At 43.6% G+C, this 13110-nt stretch overlaps 1 long non-coding RNA gene across 1 annotated transcript in view; it reads left to right on the top strand.

Annotated features, from left to right (window-relative positions):
* Positions 1 to 284: 284 nt before the first annotated feature.
* The window catches only part of LOC109249869 (uncharacterized), a 43074-nt gene continuing 30248 nt past the window's right edge, over positions 285 to 13110 (top strand). Inside the window, exons 1-2 of the long non-coding RNA XR_008422880.1 lie at positions 285 to 389; positions 2001 to 2157. This is a non-coding gene — a long non-coding RNA (uncharacterized LOC109249869). The remainder of the gene's footprint in view (positions 390 to 2000; positions 2158 to 13110) is intronic.

The raw sequence follows: 13110 nt of genomic DNA on the forward strand, positions 1-13110 counted from the left end.
CACGGCCATAGCATCAGTGAATATAGAGGTTTCCCCCCTTACACTCAGTTTTCTTACATTGCTGGACACAACAGTTCTGTCTAACTATTGAGTCTCCAAAGTGCCTTCACACTGATTTCCACATTTGAACTTTCATAACAACCTAGGTAAGAAGAGCATTCTTGTGCCACATTACAAACAGGAAACTGAAGCTCAGAGAATTTCCAGGGGGACAGAGGTCAAGGTAGTTCTCAGTCCTGGTGTTCTGGTTCTTAATTCTATGTTCTTTATACTATATTCTGTAAGGACATCAATACTGATGGGTATGTGTATACGCAACTATATGAGCCTTTTAAATTTTATTTTGATTGAGAACTGTAGTTTTGAAGAACACAAGTGAGGATCTCTGGGTGAGTTTTGTCATGTTTTGGGGGGTAACGCAGGTCCAGCCTGTGGGGACTTGTTGGTGACACTGGCTTTGGGGTGATTTGACATTGTTGCCATCAGGACCTACTGGGAAGTGAAATTTCCCACTCTACCTATTCATTGATCTTATGTACTTATGTGACCATTTCCCCCAATTGCAAGGCGCATTATTTTGCAGCCCTGGTGGGACCTTTGTGAAATTTCCCCATTTTCTCTCAAGGCATTTCGGGTTAGTCACTACCCTTTGCATTGACTTTTGTGATTGCATATACATTGTTCTCAATAGCACTAAGAGAAATTTCCACAGAGGAAGCCTGCAGCCAGACGGCAAATGCCTGCAATGCCCGGGCATGCGAGTGACTAAGCAGTCAAGATGTGTTTAAAATATAATCTTCAAGCAGGAACTTGAAACTCCCTGGAGACTTCCAAGTCTGTGCTATTTCTGCACACCCCTCCAATTTGCTATGGTCATTTTCGTTAAAAAGCTGGAAGGCTTAATATTAGAAAGCACACATATTATTAGGGATGAAAAAGCAAACGTTGTTACCTTCCCAGTTGGGAGTGTCTTGATCATTAACTGATCTTCCCCCTCACCCCCCTCAATTTTATGAAATGCGCTTGGCTGCCTACTTTTTGTCTCACGTCCATCCACATATTCCTGAAAAAACAAACAAACAAAAATGCCACGCAGTCCTTTCGTAACGTCATTTCTTCTCCAAGAATTCATTGGATTGGGGCTCATTTGTACTCCAGTGGAAGATGTCCAAGGAAACTTCCAGAGAATTCAGGAAATGCTGTTTTAGTTACTAAAGAAATACTAATTCAGCATTACGTGTTTTTTGTTTGAAGTGATTTATACATTATTTAGTCACCATAAAAGAGCATGTTTCTTCTCTGACAAGGACGCCTCTTTGTGACCCAGAGTAAATCACTTAAGTTATCTCCCTCCAAAGTCCTCAGCTGCAAAAAAAAAAAAAAAAAAAAAAAAAAAAAAAAAAAAAAATGGTGCCAGGCATGTTGAATTGATTATGTGATAAGGAAGGTGACTGAGTTCTTGGGTATAACATATCCTGAATCTCAAAAGCCATATACGCACAACATAATTAGTAATACTCTGTAGCATTTGGTGTAACCTAGCGAATTAATGACCTTGAATTATTATGACTCATCTGCTGCATTGTTTTCAGTAAAGTCATTCTCAAAAATGAAAGTAACATGAAATAAAGCGTTGGCCCAACATTTTGACCACATAGCAAACTGAAAGAGGACTAAAGGAAAAATCTTCTTCAGTGGTGGATGTGGTTTCAGTAGACACAAAATAACCAAAAGGGCAATAGGCAGGGAAGACATTCTAAGTGCCTCCGAGACTCCACTTCCTCGGAGAGCCCCACTTTGCCCAACTTATGCAAGTTCTATGAGGTGGACCAGCTTATCTGCTCGGACACGCAGAAAACCCTGAGGAGGCATGGGTGGGAAATCTTTGGGGGAGGAGAAGTGCCAGGGACCAGGAAAGGAAATGATTTTAGGAATCCAATATGCTGAGGAGAGGAGCTGATGCCTTAGGGCAAAACTTTTGTTTTGTTTTCTTCCTTCAGAGCTTGATGTATCCATCAAGTTCATCCATCAAGTTCATGACGAGCAACCCCTGAACTCAGTCGCGTGCCCCATGGACCCGAATATCCTGTACTCTTGCGTCTAGGCAACGATTCTTCTTCAAAAAGGAGATTTAAAACCCAGAACGCATTGAGCATGGTGAGCGAAAACAAACAACACAAAGTGTTCTGTAGCAGCCCTGTGACCCACTGTTAAGGGAACCAAAACCCACAAGCACAAGACACGAGTCATTATGAGGCAAACAACAGTCGGTGACCTCAGAAGCTATTCTTGTGTAGCGGCAGCTGGCCCACTGCCCACTGCTGTGAATGACCCAACATGCTCAGTGCCTGTTCTTGCTTCCCCAGCTCTTGTCATGAGTGGGGAAAGCATGTGGGTGTGCACATATGTTTGCTTTGTGTATTAATTCCAATTTCTTCCTCATGTTGTACGTCAGGAATGAGAAATAGTCTAGGAAGGGTTCCTGAAACCCAACTCTGCCCCCCCCACACACACACATACAGAGTAAATCAAGAGAGACATCAAGTATAAAATATTAATACTTGTTAAAATCCAAGAGACTTGTGTGGAGAAGAATATTCATTACCATTTGCACTTTGTTGAGTGTCTAATGTATTCATCTTATTTACTTCAAATTAACTTCTTTGTGTTCTTTTTAGAGAGAGAGACTGCAAGTGAGGAGAGAATCTTAAGCTCCAGGCTCAGTGCCCAGCCCAAGGCAGGGCTCGAGGCCATGACCCTGGGATGATGACCTGAGTGGAAATCAAGAGTTGGACACTAGCCACCGACAGAGCCACCCAGGTGCCCCTAAAATTAACAAGTAGCATTCCTTTAAATATTCACATACTGGGGCGCCTGGGTGGCTCAGTCGGTTAAGCATCCGACTTCGGCTCAGGTCACGATCTAGCGGTTTGTGAATTCGAGCCCTGCGTCGGGCTCTGTGCTGACAGATTAGGGTCTGGAGCCTTTTTCGGATTCTGTGTCTCCCTCTCTCTCTGGCCTTCCCCCGTTCATGCTCTGTCTCTGTCTCAAAAATAAATAAACAAAAAAAAATTTTTAAAAAATATTCACATACTCACTGTCCAAATAAATAAAAATATATCTCCCTCAGCTGTTACACATTGATTATAAGCTTAAATGTATCTAAAATCACATGTCAGGTCTATCAAATTTTCTTAGTAACTCTTTGTAGTAGGCTTATTTTTGACCACCCAAAGATTTCAGGTCCTAATTCCTAGAACCTAAATGCAACCTTGCAAAGAAAAAGGATCTTTGCTGACTTAGTTGAATGTCTTGATACAGGGAGATTATCATGGATTATCTGGCTGGGACTTAATCCAATCACAAGTGTCCTTATAGGGGAAGACAGTGGGAGAACAGACAGACACACAGAAGAGGAGGAGCCCATGTGACCACAGCGGCAGAGATTGGAGTGATGTGGTCACGTGTCAAGGAATGCCTAGAGCCACCAGAAGCTGGAGGGGGCAAGGGCTACATTGTCTCCTAGAGGTCCTGGAGGCAGCCAGACCTTGATTTCAGACTTCTGTCCTCCTCCAGAACTGTAAGCGAATCCATTTCTATTGTTTTAAGTTTGTGGCGATTTGTCATGCAGACACAGGAAACTAATATACTATTTACCACCTTAGGAAGCAAACAGCACAATACAAAATGTCACTGTGGTTACAAAACTATTTAAAAACCTTCTCATTATTCCTGATTTAAAAAGTTCAGTAGATTTGATGTTGCTTCTTAATCTTATTATTTAAGGTTTTTAAGAAGTCTGCCTTCCTAGGTTTTCAGCTATTGTACTGTCCCAAAGATTTTCAGATCAATGGAAACTTTCTTCACTTGGGTGGGTCCTTGAACCTGGTTGTACAGGCCACGGTGATTCAAACCTGAGCCACTGTTCAGACTGAGATCCTTCTGTGGCAGTGATCTCTGGTTTCATCCGAGGAGTTTCATCACCTTTCCTATTGAGTTTAGTGGGAAGGGGTTCCTATTCTTTCCTTTCTCTTTCTCTTTTTTCTCTTTCTCTTTCTTTCTTTCTTCCTTTCTTCCTTCCTTTTCTTTCTTTCTTTCTTTCTTTCTTTCTTTCTTTCTTTCTTTCTTTCTTTTTTGCAACTTGAGGTCTTTAAATTCTTATTGCCTATAACTATAATATAGTGACATCATCTATAGGATAACTATATATGTCTTACAGGTACTTCATCATACTAGTAAGGAAAATCCAGCAGATTCATTTTCTTGGATAGGCAGTTAGCTCTCTTTTTAATGATCTGAGAATGCCCCTGTTTTTTGTTTTCTGCTTTTTGTTTCAACTTTTTTTAATGTTTATTTATTTTTGAGGGAGAGAGAGAGCGCAAGCAGGGCAGGGGCAGAGAGAGAGGGAGACACAGAATCCGAAGCAGGCTTCAGGCTTTGAGCTGTCGGCACAGAGGCTGACATGGGGCTCAAACCCATCAACCGTGAGATCATGACCCAAGCTGAAGCCGGACGCTCAGCCAGCTGAGCCACCAGGCACCCCTTGCCCCCGTTGAGATTGCTCCTGAGCTGATTATTATACATGCCTCCTTGCTCTCAACTATTTCTACCTAGTGGTTGGGTGAGACCAGGGGCAGTGAGTGATCCTCTTCCTGCCACTGATACAGCTCCAGGACTCCCTGGAAGGTCTACAGTTTTATCCTCCTGGTCCTCGTTACCCTCCTACGAAGTCACTAAAGATGTAAACATACTCCACTGTATATATGCCCCACCCGCAAGGGGCGGGGGGGGGGGGTGGGTCTGTGACTGGAGGCCTTTCTCCTGCTCTGCATTCTCAGTGTGTGGACTCTGCTTGTGGGTCTTGCTTCATGGATTACAGATGTCTTGCTCCAGATGTTGTGCAGGAAGAAGCGCAACGATGGGCAACTGTGCCCTGTGGCTACCCCTCCATCATGAAGGCAAAAGCTTTCCCAAAATGTGCTCCCCCAACAGAGCAGACTTCTGTGTACCTCTCACTGGCCAAAAGTTTGTCATATGACCTGCTGGTTTCAAAGGAGACCGGGCACAGGTGTTTAGAGTTTCTAGTCTCTACTTGAGTGAGGTAAGCAAGGAGGGAAGGGTTGGGAAGCGTGATGGGTTAGCCAGCTTCCCACCTGCCGCACAACTTCTCTGTGCATGTTGGCTTTATCCTTCTCTCTATAGACAGACCTCCTTCTTCTGCTTCATCATTTGTTTGGCTAAAAATGTCCACCTTAGCTCTAGAGAAGCCCCCAGCCCAGAGGCCTGCTTCTCAGTTTGTGATCTGTGGCATTCCCATCTTAGGCTCACTGGGGATACTTGTTAAAAGTATCCTGTAGGGGCGTATGGGTGGTTCAGTCGGTTGAGCTTCTGACTCTGGCTCAGGTCACGATCTCGAGGTCCATGAGTTCAAGCCCCGCGTCGGGCTCTGTGCTGACAGCTCAGAGCCTGGAGCCTGTTTCGGATTCTGTGTCTCCCTCTCTCTCTGCCCCTCCCCCCTCTCATGCTCTGTCTCTCTTTGTCTCAAAAATGAATAAACATTAAAAATAAAAATTTTTTTTTAAAAAAGTGTCCTGTGCTTTAAACCTGCTGCAGATACACCCTGAAGATTACAGATCCTGAAGATCAAATATTTTTCAGCTCCAGACCCAAAGATATGGTTTTAGAGCTTGGGAATCTCACATGATTCTTATGTACATTAAACTTTGAGAGCCAACGAACTAGAGTCCTTGTGTCCCAGTTCCAGACCCGTGGGAGAGGGCTCCAGGTTGGCCTGTTTGGGTTCTGTATGTATAACCCTCAGTCCAATCAGTCAAGGGTGCCGTTAGAAGGCAGGTGGGCTCACGGCCCACGGCACCAACCTCCCATCAGTGACCTTAGGAGTAATCTCTCTAGGGAGCATGGGCAGGGCAAGAAAGGTGACTCTGTGAACTTCTCCACTGTGGGGCTCCCCGTTCCCAGCATGCAATTTCTCCTTTCACAGGAGCCCTCTGCTGACCTCAGGTACGCGTCTCACCCAGCAGGTTTCTGCTTATGCAGCTCTGGCACTGCCTCTGGCACAGCGTCCCACCCTCCCCTCTCTGCTGTGGCACCTCCCCTCCTCCCTAACCATTGCCTCATCATTCCTGGCCTCACTCGTTGTCGCTCAACTTTGAAATGCCGTGCAGCTTTCAGCCGGTGTATCATAACTCAGGCCACGCAGCCATTTCCAAATGTACAGCCGCAAATCAAATATGAAGAAGTGTAACATTTTGAATTCTTGTGAGATTAAACTCAGCTCAGTTCCACTTGTCAACTTCATTTGTCTGATAACTGATAACCTAAAGCTGTTAATAGTTCCACATTAAGGTAGCTCCTTACTTCCAGTTTAAGATGTTGCCTCTTTTTGTAAGGAGGCAGTCATAGTCAGAGTTTCCCCCCCTTTTATGCCCTAGGAGTGACCTCAGTGTGTAGGGGGCTTAGAAATAATCTGGGTTTGGGGGTGCCTGGGTGGTGCAGTCGGTTAAGCATCTGACTTCGGCTCAGGTCATGATCTCGCGGTCCGTGAGTTCGAGCCCCACGTTGGGCTCTGTGCTGACAGCTCAGAGCCTGGAGCCTGCTTCAGATTCTGGGTCTCCCTCTCTCTCTGTCCCTCCCCCGCTGCTCATGCTCTCTCTGTCTCTCTCGGTCAAAGATAAATAAACATTAAAAGTAATAATAATAATAATCTAGGATTTTATGCAGTCCTTTGCCTTTGATGGCCACTGTGCGGTCATGCTCTGGGCTCTGGAGAACTATGGCTGGCATCCTTAAGGCATCTCCCCTCCTGCCTGGCCTTTGATGTGAAAGGCTAGCTGTGCTGTTGAGGACTCTGGGCTCTGACCTGGCCCCCATCAACCATGAAGCCAACACTGCTGTGTCCTCCTGCCCTGCTCCTAGACCTCTCGTGACTTACCAGCTCCCATACTCCCTCTACACCCCTGCCTGGGTATTCAAAACTCTCAGTTGCCTCTCCTTATTCTTCAGTGCCATGCAGGACTTTGCAAGGCTGTGCTAAGGCCTGTCTGCTCAGACACATCCCCCCATCATTGCCAATCTGGATCCAAGAGCCAAACTGGTCCAATATCTTTCAAATTCAAAGCTTTTCTATGAGACTCCCTGTCCTCTTGGGCTCTGCCTTGGAAGGTGCTGTTAGAAGTCTCCTAAACCTAACGAGTGTCTTCACCACGTTCCACATAAGGTTTGACCACCAGAGGGACCAGATTTTGCCATCAGTTACATTATTCTTATTAAGTACTCTGTCTTAATCATCTCTGAATCTCTTCCTCTGGCTCACTGGTAAATCTTCATTTCCTTTTTGGATGGAAAGGTAGATACATCGACTGGCATTCCTTACTATTCTGTGGAAGTTAGTCCAAACCAAGTGCTCGTTCCACCAAACTTGGTTCTTGATCCCTAAAGCTCAGCTCTTAGAATTCCATGGAACCCATTTTTTTGTTTGTTTGTTTGTTTGTTTGTTTATTTTGAGAAATCTAGTTCTTATAAGTAAGTAGCCCTTTGGCTTTCAGATGATTGTGCATGCTCTGCATTTAAGAAACCCAGTTAGAAATTTCACAAACTCCTTTGACTTGGGATGATTTGTTCTCCCCTGAGAGTAGTTCATCTAGAAGGTGTCACCAGTGCTGGCAACATGTAGGAGAAAAGCAACCAAGAGCACAGATCAAAATGCACACACACTGTTGTCCCTTTCACGCAGTCAGTTACATTGCCTTTGCCTGTGTCTCATGTGTGTTAAGCGAGTCGCTCATAAACTAGATGCTCCCTGATGGCAGCACCGGGATCCTACCAGAGAAGAACAGAGGAGTCTAACTCAAATCAGTTTGTCACGATGCCTGCGAGACCAGCTTGGATAGCATTGGATGTGTCAAGAAAAATAAAACTCCGTGGGTGTTTCTCTCTTTTTTCCTTCCAGAAGAAGGGATTTTAACTACACCTATCCCAAGACGTGAACCAGTGAAGCAGCACTTTATCTAGAATCAAGGACACTGTGCTGTATGGGTTTTGTCGGTATGGAAACCATGTTTCTGATACTGCAACGGAATCACCACTTGCTTCTATCACATTTTGCTGACCACAGGCAAATCATAGTTTTTACTGAGCCAACCCTTGTGTGCCAATAAAAGTAGCTTAAGAGTCAGTTAAATAAAAGTTTTCAAGATCTAATTTCCTGAAAACCAGTGAATATCTCTTGTTATTGGGCTCAAACTTTTTTTTCAATTCAGCAAAACTGAATTGGACACTTCACATGATGCACTTTACATATACCTGATACAAATATTATCTCCCAGGAGTGCTCTTGATCTCCAGCCTGTGTGTCTACCTCTCTGCTTGGCATCTCTACTTATTGTTCGATGATCCTGACATCAACCATGCCAACTCTCCTCTTTACTGTCATAATAATGGCATTACTGTTCAGTCTGTGGCTCAAGTCTAGGATCTGGGAATCAACCCAGACCTCTTTCATTCCTTCACATCAATTCCTTGGAAGTCAGCTCTCCCTCCCAAATAGAGCCTTAGTCTAACCATATCTCACCCCCTCTACTGCTACTAGGCCAGTCCAAGAAGCCACTGTGTCTTAACTGAACTGCTCCAATAGCCTCCTAACTGGTCTGCTTGCTTTCACCCTCTCTCCACCCACAGACACCCCCCTTTATTCTTCATACATCATACAGAATCCTCTTTTTAAAGACTGTATTTAATAATATCACTCACCCTCCCATTTAAGTACCGCCCATAATTTCCTACTATAATTAGAATAAAATACAAACTTTGTTAGGGCCCAAGGACTTCCCTGAGATGGTCCTGCCAATATCTTGGATCTAATCTTGTACCCCTTGTCCCATCATTCATTGGCCTTTAATTTGTCTCTGGAAAATGCAAAATTTGTTCTCGTTTCACAGCTTTTCTTTTTGCCATTTCCTTTGGTTGGAATGCTTTTTCTCAAGATCTCAACGCACTCTGGCTTCCTTTTTCATCAGAAAAGACTCAGAGACGATGTGACCTCTTTAGAGAATCCTTCCCTGACTACTTAGCTAGACTAACTACCCTTTGCTGCAAGATACCCTCTATTACTCTGATATTTTTTTAATAGGAAATATCACTCCCTGAATCTCCCTCCTACCTCTCCTACTTCCCTCACTCCTTGTCTTCCTCCCTTCCTTCTTCTCCTACTTCTTCATTGGCTATTTGCCCCCACCACAACGCACATTTCACCAAAACAAAGATCTCTTCCATTCGTCACTGTAATTTTAGCACCTAGAATAGTGTCTGGAGCATTGTAGGTGCTCATTGTAAATACCATTTATTGAGTGACTTCTGTGTACCCGGCACTGTTGTAGTTTCCTTAGACATGTATCCCTATTTCTCAAAGCAAGCTTTCAAAGATTTAAATGTGAATAAGTTGAAGCACAGAGAGGTGATGTGACACAGTTAGTCAGTGTTAAACTAAGTTGAATCCAGGTCTGTCTGATTTCAAACTCCATGCTTTAAAAACAATTTTTTTTAATTCAACATTGCTTCACTCTACTTGATTTTCAGGTTCCACATTGGTGACCAAGCATCCTTGTGTTTGTTTTTCATATTTGATTTTGCCAAATGATTGCCTTTATACAGCTACTGATATCTGGTGTCATTTTGGCTAAGATTGATATGAATACATTTGTGCATCTTTTGGATTATTTGCCTTCAAAGGTACAAGACAATTTTTAATCAAATACAATGACACTGATGTTAACTCGTATGGAAATGAATTTTTTTTCTGAGATATTAGTAGATATTAATAATTGTAATTTATCTTCCTTAATCGATTTCTTTGGGGCTGGCTCTTTTACAGAGAGGATATCAGCTTGTATACTTGCTTCCTCCTTTCTCCACGTAGTTTTTAATTTTCAATTTCAATGAATACAGAGCATCAACTTATAGACGTCAGGTCCTTTTTTTAAAAAAAAATGGGTGTGGGTAGTGAGAGGAGGTAAGAGTATCAACCAAAATGAGCACATGCATTTGGAAGCGTCCTGGCAATCGAGAGATGTCATTCTGAACGTCGTAAAGACAAACAACAAGGGTGGGAGAAATGCCTGTGGTGAGTCAGGAGGACAGCGAGCACAGGGCTGACTGGACCGAGGGCAGGCGTTCCTGACTGGGGTTTCGTGTACCAGGTGTACCTTTACATCCCTACGTGGTGGGGCAAATCCAGACGCTGCTGAGAATGACCCGAGATTGGTGGGGCAAAGTGCAGATTTCGGTCCACAGACCTCCTCCTGCCCCTCTCCCTGCCTTCAAATACCCATAGACTCCCCAGTATCTTCTCAGTTTACTGCTTTCTGCCACAAGCCGGGGGACGATACCCGGGACCCCGGGTCCCAGCTGCCCAGTGGTGCCTGAATTAGTTGTTGTTATCTCTTGAGGGGAAGGGGGACCAGAAAACATAGAATGAGGAAATATGCAAGACCTAAGACTCAGTCTTTAGTTTGAATAAAACTATGAGGCCACACCATGGGCTCCCCAGGTATCCCCACTCCAGCTTCTTGACCATACAGCTGACCCATTTCCTTTGCCATCTGTCTTCCTTCTTTAAGGTCATCTTCTTGGGACCAGATCGCAGTCTTTTCCCTGTGCTTCCGGAGGCTCCTGTGAGCTACCCTCGCCCTGTCCCAACCCACCCACCCATCAGCCTGTCCTGACTCTCTCAGGTTCCTGTCGCTTGGGACCTCATATCTCCAGCCTTGTCTCTTTCTGTCAGTGCAGGAAAGGAAATCAGCCTGCCCATCTGCACTTTTTCAGTGAAGCCCACCTTCCTTTTATACCATGCCACTCCCATCCTTGCCATTAGGTTTTAAAAACATAAAAACTAGTTCCCTACCATCAACAACGCTTATGCACCTCCCTGATCAGCAAATATTAAAGGTCTACTTAAGTGGGGTTTCAGCGCCCTTTGCCAAAGAAATTTTATTTCATGCATAGGGTATGATGCAAAAAGAAAAAAAAAAAAAAGAGTGTGGGTAGTTCCCTATCTCTACTTTACAGTTTCAAAGCCTCAAGAAGTTAAAATTTACCTATATTTGGTGCTCAGTCTATACTGACAGAAACTCTGCACCATCGAAAAGTGTTCCAAACCGTGAAATTCTGCTCAAAGAAGTTTTTCTTTTTTCCTCCAGGTAGTTAGGTCAGATAATAACCTAACAAAAATATTTAACTACTTTCATTTTTATCTATTGAAAGTAAACGCCAATGTGTATTGATCTGCTGTGTTAAAGAGTGTATGCGAATAATTATAGTTCCTATGTAATAACTTTAAATTGTATAATTTTTTAGTTCCAAAAGGAAAAAAAAAAAAACCAAGTTGTTTAAAAGTTAATAGAAAGGGTAAAATTCACCCTAAGTAAGTTATTTTCAATATTTCTAGACATTTTGGGTGACAGGCTTTTTTAAAAAAATGTCATAAAAGTGTTGTGAAAGAATATTTTTATATTTCATGAATCTCGATTATTTTTACAGTGTAACAGTGTATCATACTGCATGATTGGAAGCAATGTATTTGTTATGTAAAACAAGGCTATATTTTCCAGAGTAATATCTCTATTAAGCATAAATATAATTTCCCCCAGCAAGTCCAGAGAACATTCTGGTAGGTTAGTCTGCTTTTTGTCATACATTGATGAGTATTTTCCCAGGACAGTAAATATTCCTTGAAAGCCTGATGTGTGATGACTGTATACTATGTGATTAAACACTGTTCCTGATTTTGTTGCTGTCTCATGAGATTTGGGTTGTTTCTTATCTTTCCATATTAAACAAAATAGCATTATGATTTCTTGAGTTCTTTTTTAACGTTTATATCTTTTTGAGAGACAGAGAGACAGAGCCTGAGCAGGGTGAGGGGCAGAGAGAGGGAGACACAGAATCAGAAGCAGGCTCCAGGCTCTGAGCTGTCAGCACAGAGAGCAACACGGGGCTCGAAGCCACAAACTGCAAGATCTTGACATGAGCTGAAGTCAGACGTTCAACCCACTGAGCCACTCAGGCGCCCCAAGACCAAGTTTAAATGCTACTGCTGGATGCTTCAGTCCTTTCAGTCAGTGTTTGTCTCCTGGATGGCATGGGGAGTTTGGGGGTTTTAGATTTCCTGACAGATTTAGCCTACTGCTTCTTTTCTTCCTGGCTAAGAGCTGGGCCATCTGACCACAACTGGGTCAGGATGGGTAGAAACAGGAACAACTGGGCTCTGAGTGGCCAAGGCCAAGCTGGAGGGGAGGTCCAGCTAGTTTCCTTGATTATTCTTCAGCTCTGGGCCTTCTTTTCCCATTGGGTAACGATTCTCCCCCTTCTTCCTTAGATCAGTCCTCATCTGGTACTACCGTTTGATAGTACCAGATGGTTTCTTTTAGTTCCAGTTCTCAAATTTCTCTTCAAGTAGCTGCATAGACAACTGTGATATTGTGATTTATAATAAGAAATGGACATTTAGTCTTTGACCCCATTCCAGACACAGAGCTCATAAAACTTTAGGAATTTTTAAAGCGTGAAAGTGATAGAGTTGTCATTTGTTATGTTAATGTGGGGGTGTTTGGCAAGCACCTCAGGATGGGAGCAGGTCGCCTGGGGAACCAACCAACCTAGCAATGAGAAGTTTGGGACTCAGTCCTATTGGCTCTGACCTCCAGGGAGGGGAGAGAGGCTAGAACCAATGGCCAATGATTTAATCAATCATGCCTTTGTAACGAAGCCTCCATAAAAACCCAAAAGGACATGGCTCAGAGAGTGTCGGTGTTGGTGAACACACATAGATTTGAGGAGAGTGGTGTGCCTGGAGAGTTCATGGAAGCTCTATGCCCTTTCCCCATACCTTGCTTTATGCGTCTGTTCCATCTGGCTGTCCCTGAGTTATATTCTTTCATAAGAAACCAGTAGTCTAGTAAGTAAGATATTTCTGAGTTCTGTGACCTGCTCTAGCAAATCAATTGAACCCAAGGATGAGGTTGTTGGAACCCCCAATCTGTGGCCAGGCAGAAGCACAGGTGACAACCTGACTTGCATCTGGCACCCGAGTGGGGA

Source organism: Panthera pardus, unplaced genomic scaffold (genome assembly GCF_024362965.1).
Source record: "Panthera pardus isolate Hobbes unplaced genomic scaffold, ASM2436296v1 HiC_scaffold_17, whole genome shotgun sequence".
Classification (NCBI taxonomy): Eukaryota; Metazoa; Chordata; class Mammalia; order Carnivora; family Felidae; genus Panthera; species Panthera pardus.